The 22,985-nt window shown below is 43.6% G+C and overlaps 1 protein-coding gene across 2 annotated transcripts in view; it reads right to left on the bottom strand.

The window, feature by feature from the left end:
- nrbf2b (nuclear receptor binding factor 2b) overlaps positions 1 to 22,985 on the bottom strand; it is a 38,720-nt gene that overhangs the window by 15,129 nt on the left and 606 nt on the right. Inside the window, exon 2 of one of the 2 annotated variants that reach the window (XM_068002611.1) lies at positions 1,212 to 1,320. The exons of the other annotated variant lie outside the window; for it this stretch is intronic. The gene's annotated coding sequence lies outside the window, so the exon portion shown is untranslated. The remainder of the gene's footprint in view (positions 1 to 1,211; positions 1,321 to 22,985) is intronic. 2 annotated transcript variants of the gene reach the window in all.

Here is a 22,985-nt window from a genome sequence, read left to right as displayed (position 1 = left end):
AACAATACTTCTCTAAGTAGGATACACTTGCGTTGGATTGTTTCACATCAAGATCTACCGTGACAGCTATGTTACTAATTTGACTCAGGCCTTGCAGTTTTCATCTGTACTGCTGGAAAGGACACTGTGACCTGTGAAAGAGTGCGAGTGTGCAGATTGTCTCGTGATAATCACACCTCCTCATTTATCAATCCTAAGAGGGCACCTTGACAGCAAGTTCAAGAAATAACACGTATCATCTCACAAACATAACACACCATGTGTAATAAAGACAAAAAACACAAACACTATGGTGAAGTGACCTCAGTAAGAAGTGTCCTATTTCGATCATTGTCGATCTGAAGCTGCTGCTGTTGGCGTTTACTAACTTTAAGCTACAGTTATCTATTTCACATTATAAGCATGATGTGGAGATGCCGGTGATGGACAGCAGCTTGCTCTCAAATATGCATATAGAAATTCCTTCTGAAATGTTCAAAACAATGGCCTTTTGCACACTATTACTGCCCTAAGCAGCTATGCTTCTACTGCCTTTGACAACAAGTTTAGTTTTCACCACTGCCCCCCATCCCCCACCCCAGTTTGCTCTGCCTTTGTAATTCACATCATCGCAAACAAATCTGTATTATGTTCCACCCAACACAAGTCATGCTTACAAACCAGTGTGTAATGTTCTGGGTTAGGACTCGTACAAATCATTAATGCAACTGCACTTTTCTAACTAAAATGGTTTTAGATTCATAAACATTACAGCATCTGGAAGAATGCATCGAACACGTCATATTCGTAACCTACACTAGCACCTCATTAGGTTGCCCACTTTTAACAGCTAACAGAAAATAGCACTCAAAGTGAAAAGTACACTAGAAGTGACAGGCGGCCCTGTTCACTAATAATTCATTTAGTCTGAATTTTAAGGATGGACTCAGAACCTTTGAGAGACAGCCATCAAGGGTTGTACTGCAGACTGAAAAACAGGAGAGATTATAAAAATAATCTTGTAAAAAAAACACCAAACGGTTTAAGATGAATCTGTTCAGAAAATGACAAAATGAAATGGCAACATATTAGAGTGTAGCGCAGGATGTTTAGTTATATAACACACTGGCAGCTAAACGTCAGGAATCCACCACATATAAAAATAAATGCAACTAAAGCGTAGCATTTGCTCTAGTTAGACTTATTTAACTGGGGTTTTCTCGTTCACCAACCTGTGAATGGGTGGAAAATCATAGCCTGGTGAGCACAGAAGCAGGAAATCCCGGCTAATTTCTGAATTTCAGCTGCACATCTCTGAAGAGGAATGGTGCTGCCAGTTATCTGTAGCAAGTCAAGACTCACGGTCACTGATAGCTCAGACTGTTGACTTGGTTATTCAGTGAAACATTTTGTACACAAAGTGTACAGCATACAAAGGATGTTAGATTGTACTTCAAACGGCTGCATGCAAAGTCCTGGCAGTGCGCTACGCGCTGGTTTGCAAGTAAGGGCCTCCTGGGAATCACATACAAGATAAAAACAAATCTTTAGGAATGAGTCGGACAACCAGAGTCTCACAGCGGCCTTTCAGACAAACTAAATACGTAACAAGTATGACGCAAATTTATACTTCAATTGATTCTAACTCATTTCTGAACATTTACTGCAAGATCACAAGCCAGATGGATATGATAAAAGTACATTTCCTTCACTGCTATGTCGATTTGTGAATCAGTTTGCGAGGAGCATTAAGATAAAGGAATTTTAATAGGTCGGAAGGAGAAGGGAGAGTGATGGGGGAGGGGACGTGTTACACTTCCAACTTGCTGTGCCAGGGAGAGAATGGTTACAGGCTACCTCCCTGTAATTCCACTCCTGGCAGGTCCCTAATCTTAGCCAGGTTACGGTGGGGAGGTCAGGCAATTCCTCATTTTGGGGGGTGGGAGGGAGAAGGAAGAGAAGGAAAAGAAAGTTGCCCTGAGGTGGTTCTTGCACACCCTGCTCAGGTACAGTGTCACTGGCAGAGGCCTGGGAATAGGTTGCCCAAACACCCTCTCTCACACGACACAGACAGACCAATAAACTGGAAATGAAGACAGCATATTTATGGATTTATTTACCAAAATTAGAATGCTACTTTATAGGATGGAAATTGCTCTTGTTGCATCAGGAGGACTGGGAACTAAACGCTGATCAGAAAAGAAAGATAACTGCAGCGAGACAATAAAAGTAAAACAAAAAAAGCAGGCGACTGAAAGAAAAGTTAAGGAACAACAAACAAAAAAATGAAACGGCCGACTGCTAGAAAAACAAAACCTTAGTCTGGAGCTCTATCACACAATATGGAGCACATGTGTACGTATATTTAGCTGGAGAATTTACCTTTTACACTGACTGCTCAATGATTATTCACCCCAATAAACCAACAGATAGCAGCACTACCCTCCATGAGCCGAGCCTCCACTGTGCTCTTACATCCAGGCTAAGTCTCTTCGCGCAAGTGAAAATAACTGGACTTTTTTGTTAAACTAACATTACTTTGAATTTGAGATAATGTTGTTTTGTGTGGGGTGGGGTGGGGCGGGGCGGGTTAATTTTCAACACAAGATCCTCACAGCATGTGACCTGAAACACAATGCGCTGATTTCTCTGTGGAAAGCAGGCAACTCAACATTTCAGGCTGTGCCCTCCCATATTCTAAAGAGCCCAGCATGAAACGTCGATTTGTCTGCTCTCTCTCCCCACCCGGGGGGCTAATTTTGACTTTGTGTGATAGTCTAAAACAGGTAATAGCGAATTGGCAACCAGTTTTATATCTCTCCTGATTTTAATTTTGAACTGACTTCATGAAAGTCAATGGTAATTTAAAAATAAACATTTTTTTTTGCTTTTTTATTTCTCTCTTTACTGAAAGAGTTCTGCACTGTCGGAGGTGCCGTCTTTCGGATGAAAGATTAAACTGAGGCCGTCTGCCCTCTCAGGTGGAGATGAAAGATCCCATGGCACTACTTTGAAGAAGAGCAGGAGAGTTCTCCCCCGGTGTCCTGGACAATATTTATCCCTTAGCCTACACCTAAAAACAAATGATCTAATCATTATCATATTGCTGTTTGTGGGACCTTGTGTGCAAATTGGATGCTGCATTTCCTATATTACAACAAGATTACACTTCAAAAAGTAAAAGTAAAATTGGTTGTAAATCGCTTTGGTAAGTCCTGATGTTGTGAAAGGCGCTATAGAAATGTAAGTCTTTTTTTCCCGTTCCTCACATTAGTGGTTCCCAAACTGTGGAACAGAGCCCAGTACCGGGGCCTATAAAGGAACGGTAGGATCTAACCCATGCTCTTAAATTAACCTGGATGATGTTGATGCCACAACGTTGAAGTGGCTGGAGACCTCGTCAACCCACTTAGCTCAGCTGAGCCGCACACCCATTTGGTTTTCTTCTCCATTTAGAGTTCTATTGCTGATTTCTGCCTCTTCCAAAGTTTTGACTGTGCCCCCTCCATTGGCCATTTAGGCAGCGTGCTCCCTCCCGCTATCTGGGGTTTGCTGTCCAGCAGACACTCCTCCTTTATCCCCAACTGTTTAAACAGCAGCAGGAGTGTTGCAGAACAAAAAGGGGCAAATGATAAAAGTTATGAAAGGGGAAGAGTAAAAGGGAAAGTGAAGGAAGAAACAGAAGTGACGGAGGAGCATTCGAGTGGACAAGAGGTGAAAGAGCGAGCACACGAGTGAGTAGTTAAGCGTAGAAGAGTGCGTGCTTCAGAAACAGAAGCGAAGGAGGAGACTGCACGAGTGAAACAGGTGAAGGAAACAAATGGAGGAGACCGTGAGCAAAGCAAACAGTGAGGAGGAGGAGGAGACCGTGAGCAAAACAAAGAGTGAGGAGGAGGGGGAGACCTTGAGCAAAACAAAGAGTGAGGAGGAGGGGGAGACCTTGAGCAAAACAAAGAGTGAGGAGGAGGGGGAGACCTTGAGCAAAACAAAGAGTGAGGAGGAGGAGAAGACCATGAGCAAAAGAAACAGTGAGGAGGAGGAGACCGTGAGCAAAACAAACAAAAATGAAAGAGACAACAAGGAAAAACAGAAGTGAAAGAGACACTTCAGCAAAAGAAGCAAAAAAAAGTGAAGAGGGGCAGTGTTTTGTTCAGATTTACCTGTAAAAGTATCCTCAAAGAGGCACAAGAGGCCAGGAAAGCTTTTTACTGGGGACCAACCCAAAATAATTCAAGTGGTTGGACTTGGGCCAAAAAAATTATGAGGCTGTAGGTTATCCTCACACATTAACCAAAAGACAGAGATTTAAGATAATTGGCAAAAAAGCCGGGGGGGGGGGGGGGGAGGGGGGAGATGAGAATTTTTTTAAAAACTTAGTGAGATATGATGATCTGGAATGCACTGCCTGAAAGGGTGGTGGAAGCAGATTCAATAGTAATTTAAGAGAGTTGGATATATACGTATAAAGGAAAAATTTGCAGAACTATGGTGGGGGGAAAGCAGGGAGGGTGGGGGTGGGACTAATTGGTAGCTCTTGCAGAGCGCTGGCACAGGTACAATGGGCCAAATGGACTCCTTCTGTGCTGTATAATTCTGTGATTTCCTGCGAGTGTCCTCTGCACTGGAGAAATATAGTTCTCCTCCCGGCCCCAGTTTAACTCCCTGTATTGAGACCACATCGGACATGATCCATCATTTGATTTAGTAGGACTCACTGATTTTGTATGAGACCCCTACCCACTTTTTTCTTTTGTGCATATTTCAAAATATTTATCATTCATTTTGGTCTCCCTGCAGAACTGTCAACTGTTCTTAAACTCCAGTTCGCTACCCTCATCGCCTGCATAGTCGCTACAGATCGCAAATTTTGTGCTTACTTCATACTCATGTTGGTAGTGTCACTACTAGACATTTTGTCATTGCAGCTGTCACCATTACAATCAATGTCATTAATTCCCTGTTTTATTGCTCCGGTTACATGGTCTAAACTTTTTGAATGTCACGAAAATCTTTAAAGAATGTTTAACACTGCAGGCCTCTTTATTGTGCCAGCTATCAGTAGTGCCTGTCAATTCGTAAATACTTTCCTGAAAAGTCGTTTACAGTCCCCAATCGATTTGCCTGCTTTATCGCAGGTGAGCACCCAAAATAATGCCAGTGCCATCACTGTTAATAAGATGTTATTGCAAGTGTACCCGGGGATTCCCCATACTCGTGCAGATGGTTCTCCCAATCCCTGACTGAAATGTAGCACCATTACTTATGCCCTCCCATAACTTTCCTTTTTTTGAGGCTCCCTGCAATTTTGAGCAGTTTTAAAACTCAATCAAAAAGGAGCAACACCAAGTTAGGAAGGTTTTAACTGCCTTCCTTCATTCCCTGGGATAGTAGACAACCTGAGTACAAGCCTGTGTCAAATGAGCTCTGTAAATCAGTCACTCAACAATGTGCAACCAATTTACCCACCATTCCCCTCTCTTGATCTGGGAAGCACTGCCCTGCCTCAACGGACTGACAGATTGTGAACCGGGGGGAAATCATGGCATGAACCACATCCTATTTTCTGATGGCTCATTGTCTAAGCTTTCTGATAAACTCCTTAGTCATTGTTACACATAGCTCTTGCTCCTCACCCCACATGTTCCCGTGTCAATAATGCCTAAAAGGGAAGCAATAATGCCTAAAAGGGAAGTTGAAGTGCGAACAACTGTGTTCAGTTTTGGGCACCACACCTCAGGAAAGATATACTGGCCTTGATGGGAGCATAGTGCATTCATCAGAAATACACCAGTGTTTAAAGGGTTAAAATACGAGGACAGCTTGCATAAACTTTATTCCCATAGAAAAGATACAGCACAGAAGGCCCACCGTGTCCACACCGGCTCGAAGCACAACCAGGTGCCCATTCTAATCCCACCTTCCAGCATCCAGTTTGTAGCCCTGCAGCTTACGGCATTTTAGGTGTAGGTCCAGGTACTTTTTAAAAAGAGCCTCTACCACCAATTTGGGCAGCGAATTCCATACACCTACCACTCTCTGGGTAAAGAAGTTTTTCCTCATGTCCCCTCTAATCCTTCTGCCAATCAGCTTAAATCTATGTCCTCTAGTTCTTGAATTCTCCGCTAGGGGAAACAGGTACTTCCTGTCTACTCTGCCTGGGGCCCCTCATAACTTTGTACACCTCAATCAAGTCACCTCTGCTCCAAGGAAAACAACCCCAGCCTATCCAATCTTTCCTCATAGTTGCAATTTTCAAGCCCTGGCAACATTCTTGTAAATCTTCTCTGCACTGTCTCCAGAGCAATTATGTCCTTCCTATAATGTGGTGACCAGAACTGCGCACAATACTCCAGCTGTGGCCTTACCAGCGTTTTATACAGTTCCATCATTACATCCCTGCTTTTGTATTCTATACCTTGGCTAATAACGGAGAGCATTCTGTATGCCTTCTTCACAACCTTATCTACCTGTACTGCCACCTTCTTGGACCTGTGCACATGCACGCCAAGGTCTCTCACTTCCTCTACCCCTCAATATATTCCCGTTTACTGCGTATTCCCTTTTACTGTTTGCCCTTCCTAAGTGCATTACCTCACACTTCTCCGGGTTGAACTCCATTTGCCACTTTTCCGCCCACTCCACCAACCCATTGATATCTTCTTGGGGTCTACAGCTATCCTCTTCACTATTATCTACACGGCCAAGTTTTGTGTCGTCTGCAAATTTGCCAATCATGCCCCCGACATTCAAGGCCAAATCATTAATATATACCACAAACAGCAAGGGACCCAACATGAGCCCTGTGGCATACCACTGGAAACTGATTTCCATTCGCAAAGACATTCATCGACTTTTACCCTTTATTTCCTGTACTGAGCCAATTTTGGATCCAATTCGCCACATTTCCCTGTATCCCATGGGCTTTTATCTTTCTGACCAGTCTGCCATGTGGGACCATGACAAATGCCTTACTAAAATCCATGTAGACAACATCTGCTGCACTACCCTCATCAATCCTCCTTGTCACTTCCTCAAAGAATTTAATCAGATTTGTAAGGCATGACCTTCCCTGAACAAATCCATGCTGACTATCCCTGATTAAACCATGCCTTTCCAAGTGACAGTTTATCCTATCTCTCAGTATTGATTCTAATAGTTTGCCCACCACCGAGGTAAGACTGAACGGCCTGTAATTGTTCGGCCTTTCCCTCGTACACTTTTTAAACAATGGTATTACGTTTGCAGTCTTCCAGTACCTCCCCTGTATCTAGTGAGGATTGGAAAATGATCCTCAGAGCATCCGCTATTTCCTCCCTGGCTTCCTTCAATAGTCTAGGAAACAATCCATCCAGTCCTGGTGACTTATCAACTTTCAAGGATTCCAGTCCCTCTAGTACTTCCTCTCTCATTATGTTTACCTTATCCAATATTTCACACCTCTCCTCTTTAACTACTACGTCCGGATCATCCCTTTCCTTTGTGAATACGGAGACAAAATATTCATTTAAAACCCTACCCACAAGTTACCCTTATTATCGCTGATAGGTCCTATCTTTTCCTTTGCTATCCTCTTGTTCTTAATGGACTGATAAAACATCTTTGGGTTTTCTTTAATCTTACTAGCTAATATTTTTTCATGCCCTCTCTTTGCTCTCTTTATTTCCTTTTTTACATCATCTCTGTACTTTCTATACTCCTCTAGGCTTTCTGTGGCAGTCATAAGCTTTCTTTCTGCTTTATCTTGCCCCGTACACGTCTAGACAACCAGGGGGCTCTAGATTTGGCAGTGCCACCCTTTTTCTTTGAGGGGACTCTTTTTAGTGCCTCCCACTGGCTTGCCACTGATTTCTTTAGTTGTGTCCAGTCCACTTCTGCCAAATCAACTCTTAGTTCTGTAAAATTTGCCTTCCCCCCCAATTTAAAACGTTTTCTCCTGATTTAACTCTGTCCTTTTCCATAATAATGCTAAAATTAACTGAATTGTGGTCACTATCCCCAATATGGTCACCCACTGTCACTTCACCCACTTGCCCATCTTCATTTCCTAGGGCTAAATCTAGAAGTGCATCCCCTCTTGTTGGGCTTATCACGTACTGGCTAAAAAAGTTCTCCTGGACACCGATCAAGAATTTTGCGCCCTCTGTGCCCCTCACACTGTTTGAATCCCAGTTGATGTTATAGTAGGGGACTTCAACTACCCTCTTATTTTTGCACTCAGAAATTTGCCTACATATTAGTTCTTCTATCTCCCTTTTGCTATTCGGGGGTCTATAGTACATTCCTAATAGTGTGTCTGCCCTTTTTTTATTTCTTAGCTCAACCCATATGGCCTCGATTGATGATCCATTTAGCAGATCATTCCTTCTCACAACTGTAATTGATTCTTTAACCAATAATGCTACCCCTCCTCTTTTTAAAAAAAATCACCCACTCTATCCTGCCTAAAAACTCTACAAACAGGGATATTGAGCTGCCAATTATCCCCCTCTTTAAGCCAGGTTTCTGTTATAGCAATGATATCATGCTGCCATGTGTCCATCTGTGCCCTTAGCTCATCTGCTTTGTTTGTAATACTCCTTGCATTGAAGTATATACCCTTTAACCCTGTCAAATTCCTGTGCTGAACACTATTTAACCTTTGCTTCTTTTGCCTTTGAGTCGTTAACTACGTCACTAACTGCTTTTCTACTTCCCGTTTCCTGGTCTGAATTTGTCCTATCTGTACCTGCCATTTGGCTCCCACCCCCCTGCCATACTAATTTAAACCCTCCCCAACAGAACTGGCAAATGCCCTTGCGAGGATATTGGTCCCGGTTCTGCTTGGGTGCAACCCGTCCAGCTTGTACAGGTCCCACCTTTCCCAGAATCGGTCCCAATGCCTCAGGAATTTAAACCCCTCCCTCCTACACCATCTCTCAAGCCACACATTCATCTGGTTTATTCTCCTATTTCTGCTCTTTCTAGAACGTGGCACTGGGAGTAATCCTGAGATTACTACCTTAGAGGTCCTGTTTTTTAATTTATTTCCTAACTCCCTATATTCTGCTTGCAGGACCTCATCCCTTTTTTAAAAACTGATGTCATATGGGACCACGACCTCTGGCTGTTCAGCCTCCTCCTTCAGAATGTCCTGCAGCCGCTCCGTGACATCCTTGACCCTAGCACCAGGGAGGCAACATACCATCCTGGAGTCACGTCTGCGGCTGCAGAAACGCCTATCTGTTCCCCTTATGATGGAATCCCCTATCACTATTGCTCTCCCATTCTTTTTCCACCCCTCTTGTGCAGCTGAGTCACTCGTGGTGCCACGGTCTTGGCTCTTGCTGCATTCCCCTGATAAGCCATCTCCCCCAACAATATCCAAAGCGGAATATCTGTGAGAGGGAGGTGGCTCCAGGGGACTCCTGCTCTACCTGCCTAGTCCTTTTACTCTGCTTGGCGGTCACCCATTTCCTTTCTGCCTGCGTAATCTTTACCTGCAGTATGACTACCTCACTGAACGTGCTATTCATGATAATCTCAGCATTGTGGACGCTCCACAGTGAATCCACCCGCAGCTCCAGCTCCAAAATGCAATTAGCCAGTAGCTGCAGCTGGACACACTTCCTGCACACATGGTCGCCAGGGACACCGGTAGTGTCCATGACTTCCCACATAGTGCAGGAGGAGCATATCACGGGTGCGAGCTGTGCTGCCATGACTTGCCCTAGATTAAGCTCGTTAGTTTCTCCCTTTAAGGAGTTTACTCCTTTAAATTACTCTTAATTTAGAGAATGTTAACTACACTAGGGACCTTGATTCACTAAAAAACGCTACTTGCTAAAGACCTGCAGACCTTACCTTTCTTTTTACTTTAGTTACTGCACTCTAGAATAGTAGAAATACTCACCTGAACCTACTTACCAATTATCTTCCTCCCCTGCGCAGTGTCACCTTTTCACTGTTGACGTCACCTCTGGAACTCCGCCGCTGGTCTCAGTTTATCCGCCTCCGATCTCGCTTAGCTCAGCTCTCCCGCTCTCGGGCCCTCCTTTATCCGCCTCCGATCTCGCTTAGCTTAGCTCAGCTCTCCCGCTCTCGGGTCCTCCTTTATCCACCTCCGATCTCACTTAGCTCAGCTCTCCTGCTCTCGGGCCCTCCTTTATCCACCTCCGATCTCCCCTAGCTCAGCTCTCCTGCTCTCGGGTCCTCCTTTATCCACCTCCGATCTCACTTAGCTCAGCTCTCCCGCTCTCGGGCCCTCCTTTATCCACCTCCGATCTCCCCTAGCTCAGCTCTCCTGCTCTCGGGTCCTCCTTTATCCACCTCCGATCTCACTTAGCTCAGCTCTCCTGCTCTCGGGTCCTCCTTTATCCACCTCCAATCTCCCTTAGCTCAGCTCTCCCGCTCTCGGGCCCTCCTTTATCCGCCTCCGATCTCGCTTAGCTCAGCTCTCCCGCTCTCGGGTCCTCCTTTATCCACCTCCGATCTCCCTTAGCTCAGCTCTCCCGCTCTCGGGCCCTCCTTTATCCGCCTCCGATCTCACTCAGCTCAGCTCTCCCGCTCTCGGGCCCTCCTTTATCCGCCTCCCCTGAGTTTAGAAGGGAGATCTAATTGAGGGGTTTAAAATGATGAAGGGATTCAATAGGAGAGGTGCAGAGAAATTATTTCCTCTGGTGGGGGAATCTAGAGCAAGGGGGCATCATCTTAAAATTAGATCTAGGGCATTCAGGAGTGAAATCAGGAAGCAATTTTTCACACACAAAGGGTAGTGGGAATCTGGAACTTGATCTTTCAAAAGGCTGTGGATGTTGGGACAATTGGAGCTTTCAAGACTGAGAGGGACAGATTTTAGTTAGGTAAGGGTATCAAAGGATATGAAGTAAAGGCGGGTAAATGGAGTCGAAGCACAGATCAGCCACAATGTAACTAACAGGAGGAGGAGGCTCTGTAAACACCTCCATCCTCAATGATGGCAGAGTCCAGCATGCGAGTGCAAAAGACAAGGCTGAAGCATTTGCAACCATCTTCAGCCAGAAGTGCCGAGTGGATGATCCATCTCGGCCTCCTCTCAATATCCCCACTATCACAGAAGCCAGACTTCAGCCAATTCGATTCACTCCACGTGATAGCAAGAAATGGCTGAGTGCACTGGATACAACAAAGGCTATGGGCCCCAACAACATCCCGGCTGTAGTGCTGAAGACTTGTGCTCCAGACCGTTCTAGTACAGCTACAACACTGGCATCCACCCGACAATGTGGAAAATTGTCCAAGTATATCTTGTCCACAAAAAGCAGGACAAATCCAATCCGGCCAATTAGCGCCCTATCAGTCTACTCTCAATCATCAGCAAAGTGATGGAAGGTGTCATCGACAGCGCTATCAAGCGGCACTTACTCACCAATAATCTGCTCACCGATGCTCAGTTTGGGTTCCACCAGGACCATTCGGCTCCAGACCTCATTACAGTCTTGGTCCAAACATGGACAAAAGAGCTGAATTCCAGAGGTGAGGAGAGAGTGACTGCCCTTGACATCAAGGCAGCATTTAACAGAGTGTGGCACCAAGGAGCCCTAGTGAAAATTGAAGTCAATGGGAATCGGGGAAAACTCTCCAGTGGCTGGAGTCATACCTAGCACAAAGGAAGATGGTAGTGGTTGTTGCAGGCCAATCATCTCAGCCCCAGGACATCGCTGCAGGAGTTCCTCAGGGCAGTGTCCCAGGCACAACCATCTTCAGCTGCTTCATCAATGACCTTCCACCCATTATAAGGTCAGAAATGGGGATGTTCGCTGATGATGGCACAGTGTTCAGTTCCATTTGCAATGCCTCAGATAATGAAGCAGTCTGTACCCGCATGCAGCAAGACCTGGACAACATCCAGGCTTGGGCTCATAAGTGGCAAGTAACATTCACGCCAAACAAGTGCCAGGCAATGACCATCTCCAACAAGAGAGTCTAACCACCTCCCCTTGACGTTCAATGGCATTACCATCGCCGAATTCCCCACCATCAACATCCTGGGGGTCATCATTGACCAGAAACTTAACTGGACCAGCCATATAAATACTGTGGCAACAAGAGCAGGTCAGAGGCTGGGTATTCTGCAGCAAGTGACTCACCTGACTCCCCAAAGCCTTTCCACCATCTGCAAGGCACAAGTCAGGAGTGTGATGGAATGCTCTCCCCTTGACTGGATGAGTGCAGCTCCTACAACACTCAAGAAGCTCGACACCATCCCACTTGATTGGCGCACCCCATCCACCACTCTAAACATTCACTCCCATCACCACTGGCGCACCGTGGCTGCAGTGTGTACCATCTACAGGATGCACTGCAGCAACTCGCCAAGGCTTCTTCGACAGCACCTCCCAAATTCGCAACCTCTACCACCTAGAAGGACAAGAGCAGCAGGCACATGGGAAAAACACCATCTGCACGTTCCCCTCCAAGTCTCACACACCATCCCGACTTGGAAATATATCGCCGTTCCTTCATCGTCGCTGGGTCAAAATCCTGGAACTCCCTTCCTAACAGCACTGTGGGAGCACCTTCACCACATGGACAGCAGCAGTTCAAGAAGGCGGCTCACCACCACCTTCTCAAGGGCAATTAGGGATGGGCAATAAATGCCGGCCTTGCCAGCGACGCCCACATCCCATGAACAAATAAAAAACTGAATGGTGGAACAGGTGCGAGGGACTGAAAGGCCTACTCTTGTTCCTATGTAACATGTTTTGGTCAAAGTGTCCCCTATTTTACAGGGAAACAAAAGATAATAAACTTGTTTTTGTTTCAAAATGATTCTGAGAAAACTCTCAAGTGGGTTCATATTAATTCCCAATGGAGATGCTGGAGGGCCCATGGGGACACTCCCATGGAGTGACACCAACAAGTAATCAAGCAGGGAGGGAGATCCAACCTCGCAGGCCCTCCAGCTACTAAATTGTACGCTTCTTTAAAACCTCAAACAAGATTCTTGTAAGCGGATCTTTTTGCCTTCTTTGAAGCTAGACTTAAGTAGTTGTTTTCAACCATAACTACAAAGTCTTTTCTTGTTGCTATTTTCTCCTTTAGATTATGCCTCCTCAGATTACAAACAATTCCCCAAAGACAAGCAATCAGCCTGCTTACAGGCAACTACCACTCTAACTGGCTGTTGTGCAAGTCATGGGAGCAGCTCAGACTCTTCATGAAGAAGTGTATTAACTTTCCCATCCCCAAAACAAAAATACACTTTGGACCACCTCCAAACACCAAAACCAACACCATACAGCTCCAAATACAAATCAATCGGCTGTAAGACTGGGCCACTTCAAACTTACAAAGCAACCTGATGTAACATATACGTCAAAATATACAAACCAACCTGGTGTAACATATATGTCCAAATACACTAATCAATCTGATCCAACACCATTTACTTCCAAATACACAAACCAACCTGCTGTAGCATTATACACCTCCAGATACACAAACCAACCTGATGTGACATTGTACCTCCAAATACAGAAACCAACCTGCTCTCAAACTAGACTCCTCCAAATACACAAACCAATCCGATCTAATATCATACACCTCTAAATACAAACCAACCTGCTTTAGCATTATATACCTCCAAATACAAAAAGAAATCTGGGGGACCATATACCTACAAATACACAAACTAAACTCTAACACCATACACCTCCAAATACACAAACCAACCCACTGAAACACCATATACCTCAATGTACAAACCAACATGTCAAACCATATAACTCCAAAAACACGAAACAACCTGATGTAACATTATACCACCAAATACACAAATCAATCTGATCTAACACCATATTCTTCCAAATACAAACCAACCTGCCGTAGCATTATACACCTCCAAATACAAAGAAACATGGTCTAACATCATGTACCACAAAATACACACAACCTGATGTAACACCAGACACCTCAAAATACACAAATCAACCTAGTTCATAGAATCGTAGAAGGCTACAGCAGGAAGGAGGCCATTCAGCCCGTCGAGTTCGCGCCGGTTCTATGAATGGGCAATCTAGCTAGTCCCACTGCCCCGCCCTATCCCCGAAGCCCTGCATATTTTTCGTTTCAAGTACTTATCCAGTTCCCTTTTGAAGGCCATGATTGAATCTGCCTCCACCACTCCCTCGGGCTGTGCATTCCAGATCCTAACCACTCGCTGTGTAAAAAAGTTTTTCCTCGTATCACCTTTGGTTCTTTTGCCAATCACCTTAAATCTATGCTCTCTGATTCTTGACTCTTCCGCCAATGGGAACACTTTCTCTCGATCCACTCTGTCTAGACACTTTGTGATTTTGAACACCTCTATCAAATCTCCTCTCAACCTTCTCTATTCCAAGGAGAACAATCCCAGCTTCTCCAGTCTATCCATGTAATTTAAGTCCCTCATCCTGGAATCATTCTAGTAAATTTCCTCTGCACCCTCTCTAAGGCCTTCATATCCTTCCTAAAGTGCAGTGCCCAGAACTGGACACAATACTCCAGTTGTGGCCGAACCAGTGTTGTATAAAGGCTCATCGTGACTTCCTTGCTTTTGTACTCTATGCCTCTATTTATAAAGCCCAGGATCCCATATGCTTTTTTAACTGCATTCTCAACCTGCCCTGCCATCTTCAATGATTTGTGCACATGCACCCCCGGATCTCTCTGTTCCTGCACCCCCTTTAGAATTGTGCCCTTCAGTATATATTGCCTCGCCTCATCCTACCAAAATGTATCACCTGGCACTTCTCTGCGTTAAATTTTATCTGCCACGTGTCCGCCCATTCCACCAGCCTGTCTATGACCTCTTGAAGTCTATCACTATCCTCCTCACTGTTCACTACTCTTCCAAGTTTTGTGTCATCTGCAAATTTTGAAATTGTGCCCTGTACTCCGAAGTCCAAGTCATTAATATATATCAAGAAAAGCAGTGGTCTCAGCACCGGCCCGAGGAACACCAGTGCACACCTCCCTCCAGTCCGAAAAACAACCATTCACCACTACTCTCTGTTTCCTGTCATTTAGCCAATTCTGGATCCATGTTGTTATTGTCCCCTTTATTCCATGGGCTGCAATCTTAATAGCAAGCCTACCATGTGGCACTTTACCAAATGCTTTTTGAAAATCGATATACACCACATCAACTGCATTGCCCTCATCTACCCTCTCTGTTACCTCGTCAAAAAACTCTATCAAGTTGGTTAAACGCGATTTGCCTTTAACGAATCCATGCTGGCTATCCCTGCAACACCCTGTTGTAACACCAGACATCTCCAAATAAACAAACCAACTTGATTTAATACCATACACATCCAAATACAAAAAGAAACTGGTGTAATACGATATACCTCCAAATACACAAACCTGCTGTCAAACCAGATTCCTCCAAAAATGCAAACCAACCTGCCGTAGCATTATAGACCTCCAAATACAAAAAACCTGCTGAAACACCGTATATCTCCAAATATAGAAACCAACCTGCTGTAACTCCATACACCTCCAATTACAAAAAGAAACCTGGTGCAACACCAAATACCACAAAATACATAAACCAAACTGGTGTAACACCATACACCTCCAAATGCACAAACTAACCTGTCGAACTAGACACCTCCAAATACAAAAAGAAACTTGGCATAACACTATACACCTCCAAACACACAAAACAACCTGATGTAACACCACATACCACCAATTACACAAACCAACCTTCTGCAGCATTATACACCCCCAAATACACAAACCAACCTTCTGCAGCATTATACACCCCCAAATACACAAACCAACCTTCTGCAGCATTATACACCTCCAAATACACAAACCAACCTTCTGCAGCATTATACACCCCCAAATACACAAACCAACCTTCTGCAGCATTATACATCTCCAAATACACAAACCAACCTTCTGCAGCATTATACACCTCTAAATACACAAACCAACCTGATATAACACTATATACCACCAAATACCAAAAGAAACCTGGTGTAACATCATACACTTCCAAATACACAAACCAATATATAAACCAAATTGCTGCAACACCAGACACCTCCAAATACACAAACCAACCTGGTATAACCATATACACATCCAAATACACAAATCAACCTGGTGTAACACCAGGCACCTCCAAATACACAAACTAACCTGATGTAACATTATACCCCCAAATACACAAACTAATCTGATCTAACACCATATACTTCCAAATACAAACCAACATGCTGTAGCATTAAACACCTCCAAATACAAAAAGAGACTTGGTGTAACACCATATACCACAAAATACACAAACCAACCTGCTGTAACACCATACACCTCCGAATACAAAAAGAAACTGGCTGGAGAGTCTAGAACTAGAGTGCATAGTCTCAGGATAAGGGGTTGGCCATTTAAGACTGAGATGAGGAGGAATTTCTTCACTCAGAGGGTTGTGAATCTTTGGAATTCTCTACCCCAGAGGGTTATGGATGCTCGGTTGTTGAGTATATTTGAGGCTGAGATAGATACATTTTTGGACTCTAGGGGAATCAAGGGATATGGGGATCAGCCAGGAAAGTGGAGTTGAGGTCGAAGATCAGCCATGATCTTATTGAATGGCGGAGCAGGCTCGAGGGGCTGTATGGCCTACTCCTGCTCCTATTTCTTATATTCTTATATTCTTATGAAACCTGGTGTTACACCATATACCCCCAAATATACAAACCAACCTGGTGGAACACCATATTCCTCCAAATGCACAAACCAACCTGCTGTAACACCATACACCTCCAAATACAAGAAACCTGGTGTAACATCAGACACCTCCAAACACAAAAAGAAACCTGGTCTAATACGACATAGCTCAAAAAACCAACTTAGTGTAACATCTGACACCTCCAGATACATAAACCAACCTGCTGTAGCATTATACACCTCCAAATACACAAACCAACCTGCTGTAACTCCATATACCTCCAAGTACACAAACCAACCTGCTGTAACTCCATATACCTCCAAGTACACAAACCAACCTGCTATAGCATTATACACCTCCAATTACACAAACCAACCTGCTATAGCATTATACACCTCCAATTACACAAACCAACCTGCTATAGCATTATACACCTCCAAATACACAAACCAACCTGATGTAACACCAGACCCCTCTAAATACACAAACTGACCTGACTCAGCATTATACTCCTCCAAATTCGCAATCTTCCACCCGATATAAAATCATGGATGAGCCAGAACGTTCTCCAGTTTTATACTGGCAAGACCAGAGCCACTCTGTTGTTCTCCTCCCAGATACTTGTTACCTAAACCCCAGTTCCGTCCTCTGTTCAGGCTGAATCATCACTTACTGTCTATTTCTGCCTCCGTAATATCACCTACCTTCATGCCCCTGAAACCTTTATCCACAATTTCAATTACCCGGTTGAACTTCTCCAATACTCTCTTGAAATCAACAATCTGCAATTCTTTCAGAATTCTGTTTTCCCATCCTATTCTAAGCCCTACTCATCTCTCACTCCTCTCTAACCCTTGCTGACTGTCCAACCACTGATTTCAAAATCCTCATTCATTTACAAGTCCCTCCAGGCTCGTAGCCCATCTTATTCCTGCAACCTTCTCCAAACCCATGACCCAGCTCACATCCTTCGCTCTTCCGGTCTGTTGTATGCTCCCTCTTCATTGGTGGCAAAGCTTTTGGCCATCATGCCGTTGCATTCTGGAATTTCTTTCCTAAAGCGCTCCAGCTTGCTACATCTCCTCTCATCTTTGAAAGTCTCCTCAAAACCTACATCTTGGATCACATCTTCCATCACCTCTCCTAAACCTTTTCCCATCTCCAGATCGATTTCTGATCATCTCTGTGAAGCACCGTACAATTTTTGTTAAACACATGCGAGTTATTGTTGAAAAATTAGGAAATAATCACTGCAAGCACAGTCTGTTCCCTACTGTAAAGAGAAAAGAACTTGCATTTACGTAGTGCCTTTCACCACCTCAGGACATCCCAAAATGCTCCACTGGCAATGAGGTACATATGAAGTGTACTCACTGTTGTAATGTAAGGAAACGTGGCAGCCACTTTGTACACAGCAAGGTCCCACACACAACAATGAGATAAACGACCACAAGCTCATCTGTTTTTAGGTGTTGGTTGAGAGATAATCTATCCATCTCAGCCTTGAATATATTCAATGACTCAGCATCCACAGCACTCTGGGGCAGAGAATTCCAAAGATTCACAACCCTCTGGATGAAGAAATTTGTCCTCATCTCAGTCTTGAATGACCAACCCCATGTCATGCGACTGTGCCCCCTAGTTCTAGACACTCTAGCCAGGAGAAACAAACTCTCAGCATCTACCCTGTCAAGACCCCTCAGAATCTAATATGTTTCATATAAATATTGGCCAGGCCACTGGGAGAACTCTCCTGCTGCTCTTCATATTCTATCATAATATGATAGAATTTCACATTGAGTTTGAGAGTGACGTACTTAAGTCAGAAACTAGAGTCCTAAACTTAAATTGAGCCAATTACATAGATATGAGGGGTGAGTTGTCAAAGGTAGATTGGGAAATTAAATTAAAGGGTTTGACAGTTGAAAAGCAATGGCAAACATTTAAAGAAATATTTCAATATTCTCAACAAATATACATTCCATTGAGAAATAAAAACTCCACCGGAAAAGTGATCCACCCGTGGCTAAAGAAGTTAAGGAGAGTATTAGATTGAAAGAAGAGGCCTATAATGTTGTGAAGAAGAGTAATAAGCCTGGGGATTGGGAGAGTTTTAGAAACCAATAAAGGACGACCAAAAAATTGATAAAAAGGGAGAAAATAGAATATGAAAGTAAACAAGCAAGAAATATAAAAACAGATTGTAAGAGCTTCCACAAGTATGTAAAAAGGAGAGTAGCAAAAGTAAACGTTAGTCCCTTAAGGCTGATTCAAGAGAAATAATAATGGGGAATCAGGAAATGGCAGATGTGTTGAACAAATATTTTGTATCTGTCTTCACAGTAGAAGACAACAAAGCACACCAAAGAGTAGGGAATCAAGGGGTAAATGAGAGTGAGGAACTTAAAACAATTAATATCACAAGAGAAAAAATACTGGACAAACTAATGGGGCTAAAAGCCAACAAATCCCCTGGACCTGATGGCTGACATCCTAGAGTTCTAAAAGAGGTGGCTGCAGAGATAGTGGATGCATTGATTATAATCTTCCAAAATTCTCTAGATTCTAGAACGTAGCAAATGTTACCCCACTATTCAAGAGAGGGAAGAGAGAAAACAGGGAACTACAGGCCAGTTAGCCTGACATCGGTCGTCGGGAAAATACTGGAATCCATTATTAAGGAAGTGGTAACAGGGCACTTAGAAAATCATAATATGATTAGGCAGAGTCAACATGGTTTTAAGAAAAGGAAATCGTGTTTGACAAATTTATTACAGTTTTTTGAGGATTTAACTAGCAGGATAAAGGGGAACTAGTGGATGTAGTATATTAGGATTTTCAAAAGGCGTTTGATAAGGTGCCATGTAAAAGGTTGTTACACAAAGGTGTATGGGGTGGGTGGTAATACATTAGCATGGGGTGGGTGGTAATACATTAGCATGGATAGAGGATTGGTTAAAGTACAGAAAACAGAGAGAAGGAATAAACGGGTCATTTTGAGGTTAGCAGGCTGTAACTAGTGAGATGCCGCAAGGAAAGGTGCTTGGGCCGTAGCTATTTACAATCTCGGTCCCTTCATCTAATGACTTAGATGAAGGGACCGAGTGTAATGTATCCAAGTTTGCTGACGTTACAAAGCTAGGGGGGAAAGTAAGTTGTGAGGAGGACACAGAGTCTGCAAAGAGATATAGACAGTTTAAGTGAATGGGCAAGAAGGTGGCAGATGGAGTATAATGTGGGGAAATGTGAGGTTATTCACTTTGGTAGGAAGAATAGAAAAACAGAATATTTTTTAAATGGTGAGAAATTATTAAATGTTGGTGTTCAGAGAGACTTGGGTGCCCTCGTACAAGAAACACAAAAAGTTAGTATGCAGGTACAGCAGGCAATTAGGAAAGTAAATGGCATGTTGGCCTTTATTGCAAGGGTTTTGAGTACAATAGTAAGGAAGTCTTACTACAATTGTACAGGACTTTAGTGAGGCCTCACCTGGAGTACTGCATATAGTTTTGGTCTCCTTATCTAAGGAAGCACATACTTGTCTTGGAGGCGCTGCAACGAAGGTTCACTAGATTAATTCCTGGGATGAGAAGGTTGTCCCATGAAGAGAGGTTGAGTAGAATGGGCCTATACTTTCTGGAGTTTAGAAGAATGAGAGGTGATCTCATTGAAACATATTAGATTCTGAGGGGTCTTGACAGGGTAGATGCTGAGAGATTGTTTCCCCTGGCTAGAGTGTCTAGAACTAGGGTGCACAGTCGCATGACAAGGGGTTGGTCATTCAAGACTGAGATGAGGACGAATTTCTTCATCCAGAGGGTTGTGAGTCTTTGGAATTCTCTGCCCCAGAGGGCTTTGGATGCTGAGTCATTGAATATATTCAAGGCTGAGATGGATAGATTTTTGGACTCTAGGGGAATCAAGGGATATGGGGATCAGGCAGGAAAGTGGAGTTGAGGTCGAAGATCAGCCACGATCTGATTGAATGGCGGAGCAGGCTCACGGGGCCATGTGGCCTACTCATGCTCCTATTTCTTATGTTATGTTCTTCGAATAGTGCCATGAGATCTTTTATGTCCACCCAAGAACGTAGACAGGGCTTCGGTTTAATGTCTCATCCAAAAGACGGCACCTCCAACAGTGCAGCAACCCTATGCTCAGTGCTGTACTGAAATGTCAGTCTAGATTATGTGTTCAAGTCTCTGGAGTGGGGTTGAACCCATGACCTACTGACTCAGAGGCGAGAGTGCCACTGAACCAAGGCTGACATCTTACAATAGGAAGTATGCCAGTATCCAAGATTCTAAATATCCGATGGACTGGAGCTCAGAATTACTCATGGGACAGAGAAAGTACATCTGCTTTAACTGACGAAGCCACAACATTACCACTGAGCCAAAAAGCATAGGAAAAAAGCATTTGAGTAAGAAACAGCATTATTGCTACATTAGTATGAATAATAATAATAGTAAAATATAATCAGGAACGCATTTAGACTGAAACATTTTAAAACATAAATTAAACAGCGAAATCAGTTGTGGAGTGTTTAAGAAGTTGAATTTTTTTGGTGCTTTGTTAAAATGAGAACCCAGCTCTTGCAGTAACACATACACCGACTACAGTGAGGCTCTAGTTTATTTGCATGACCACACCAACCAGCCTGAATTAGCACCGCTTGCAAACTAAAAAAGGTACAAGCATTCAAAATTTGGTATTCAGCAAAATGCACTGGCCCAAATTATTCATAATTCTGTCCCTACTTTGGGAATTTTATCATGAAGTGTTCTATTTGTACTACAAGTACAGTTGAATGTTTTTGGGATTATAATCAGAATAGAAAGCATTCCTTAGACAATTAGGCTGCTATTCCATTCAGTTCCTGGCCTTGAATTTCCTGCATATTTGGCCCAGGGAAATGCGTAACTGGGGTGCAAATCAAATACACCGCCTAAAAGATCGCAAAATTTTGGGCGCCACTGAGCTACGTATGCAAGTTCAATACGCCCAAATCGCCTTGATCTTTTGTGGCTATGTATCGATCCCTCCACCCGAACTCATCCATAAAATTGGCCCTGCCCGCCAAGTCAGAGTCTCATATACGAGATTCCTGCAATTGCACTTGCTCAGAGGCTCCCTTCAAATTACAATCAGATTTTCAGGCGCAGCAGGGAACAGTCATTTTTCTGGTGTTTTAATCCAATTTTTTGAGCGTTTTAATAAATGCTATCTTCACTGAGACCTGCGTTGTAGTTTCTGTTTCTTTGAATGCATTTTTATGGCATAAATATAAGTCACACTAAAAAAAAAATCACAAAGCTTCTCCAATTGCCGCTTCTTAAACATGCTGCACTTAATGTGCATGAATGATGGTTGAATGAGTTGAAACTTTAATTTTCATACTTCAAGAGGAGAAATATATGGTGTGAGCTTGGCGTTTTCCTTGGGTCCCGCTTGCTTACGATGATAATTTACACCCATTTTATGTTCAGGCATATTCTAACGTGATTTGCAGGAAGTTTGAGCGTAACTTGACATTGGCAGAATGGGTGCATTTTCGGGTTTAACTTCCAGGTTGTGCCCACGGAGGAAATTCCACGCCTTTGTATTTCAGTGCACTAAACTGCAAGGCTAGGCTATTATGTCCAAGTTAACAAAGCTATCCTGTCACAGCCCTTACTTCTCTTGCTTTGAAACTTCAGCCCAGGCAGAGCACAGCATGAAAGTAGATATACAAAGCCTACCTACTTCTGCTAAATTAAAAGGACTGGATTCATGAAGGAAAGCAGTTGGGAAACTTTCCTCCTCCACAAACAGTGGGGGAGGAAGAGCCAGCATGCATCATTTTTTGGCACATAACAAGTGACACAACACTGTGTGGCTGCTACTTACATCATTGGATCAAGGAAAGAAAAATCTCAACAACACTTTTTCACCAAGACTGGTCAGCTGTGGCTTAGTGGTAGCACTCTCAGCGATGTCGGAAGGTTGTGGGTTCAAATTCCACTCGAGACTTGACCACAAAATCTAGATTGACATGTGCTGTCTTTCAGGTGAGATGATAAACCAAGGTCCCGTCTGCTATCTCAGATGGGTGTAAAAGATTCCACAGCACTATTTCAAAGTAGAGCGGGGCAGTTTTCCCCCAGTGTACTGGCAATATTTATACCTCAACGAGCATCATTAAAACAGAATATCTGGTCATTTATCTCATTGCTGTTTGTTGTACTTTGCTGTGTGCAAATTGGCTGCCACCTTTATTACGTTATGAGAGTGACTACACTTCAGAAATACTTCATTAGCTGTAAAGCATTTTAGGACGTCCTGGTGT

The sequence above is a fragment of the Heptranchias perlo genome, chromosome 21, assembly GCF_035084215.1.
Source record: "Heptranchias perlo isolate sHepPer1 chromosome 21, sHepPer1.hap1, whole genome shotgun sequence".
NCBI lineage: Eukaryota > Metazoa > Chordata > Chondrichthyes > Hexanchiformes > Hexanchidae > Heptranchias > Heptranchias perlo.
Note: the sequence above shows the minus strand (reverse complement) of the source record. Positions and strands in the feature narration are given on the sequence as shown.